The sequence below is a fragment of the Guillardia theta genome (genome assembly GCF_000315625.1).
Source record: "Guillardia theta CCMP2712 unplaced genomic scaffold GUITHscaffold_12, whole genome shotgun sequence".
NCBI lineage: Eukaryota > Cryptophyceae > Pyrenomonadales > Geminigeraceae > Guillardia > Guillardia theta.
The window spans coordinates 70,626-72,025 of NW_005434662.1; positions in this window are offsets into that span (position 1 = coordinate 70,626).

Genomic DNA, 1,400 nt, shown 5'->3' on the forward strand with positions numbered 1-1,400 from the left:
AATCATCTCGCCCTCCCTCCGCGCCTCCCTCCCTCCCGCCCGCCCTCCCGCCCTCCCTCCCTCCCTCCCTCCCTCCCTCCCTCCCTCCCTCCCTCCCTCCCTCCCTCCCTCCCTCCCTCTGTTCCTCTTCCTCTCTCTCCTGCTCGTTCTTTCCTCTCCTCCTCCTCGTCACCTTGCACGTATCTCCCCTCACACATTCTTCTTTCTGTTTGTCTTGCTCCCTCGCCGTGTTCTTCCGCATCCGACTCACTCCGCCTTCTCACACTCCCAGGAGCTCAAGTGGACCATCGTCGAGGTTCTGAATCGCTTCATCCTCCACGTCAGGAGCCTCGAGAAGAGGAGGACAGACAAGGAGGAGGCAGGAGGAGAGGGAGGGGAGGAGAGAAAACGTCTCCTCCTGCTCGTTGAGGAGTGGAAGGGAATCGGACAGGACGTGGAGCCGCTGGAGCGGATGAAGGAAGAGGTGAGGACGATGCGGTTCAGACCTTGAGTGAGAAAGGCGCAGCTGCAGGACGCGTTCTCCTCCTACTGCAGATCCAGAATGTTGAAGGACGGCGATATACGGTCTCCACCACCTCCTCCTCCCCCTTCCAACTCCTACTCTTCCTATCTTCGCTTTTGTCGCCTCCTCTCGCTCTGCAGGCTGATACTCTTGCAGGTTGAAGTTTGAGCGAGCAGACAACAGGAAGGAGGATGTGTGTACTAGTTGAGCGGCGGGAAGAGGAGGAGGAGGAGCAGGAGGGAAGGAGGGGAGAGGAAGGAAAGATGAAAGAAGCAGGAGGGAGGAAGTGTTAGGAGCGGGAAGGGGAGTGAGACAGAGAAGGAAGAAGCAAAACTTATGATTATATCATTCACTCAGCCTCTCCTCCCTCCTCCCCTTGCCTTCTGTACATCTTCCCACTTCATCTTAACCTCTTCACTGCTCTCTCCTCCTTCTCCTCCTGCCGTCGCATGCTCAGTGTTCCTTTCAACTTCGATCCGCACCTGCCGCAGATTTACGAGCAGCGTCTTCCTCCCCCTCCTCTCCTTCCCCCATTCTCCTCATCAACTCCCTCCAGTCCCTGCTCTCTTCCTTGTCGTACTATTCCAAACTCTGCCTCCCTTCCTCCTCCTCGTCCTCCTCCTCCCTCCTCCTTTTCCTCCTCCTCCTCTCTCCTCCTCCTCCCTCCTCCTCCTCCTTCTCCTCCTCCTCCTCCTCTCTCCTCCTCCTCCTCCCTCCTCCTCCTCGCTTCTCTCACCTCCAGCAGAAGTTCGCGTTAACACGGTGCTCTCCCTCTTCACATCGAAACAAATTGTCTACAGCTAGAGTCAGCACCTCCAAATATCTCCTCCCTCCCTCCCTCCCTCCCTCCCTCCCTCCCTCCCTCCCTCCCTCCCTCCCTCCCTCCTCCCTCCCTCCC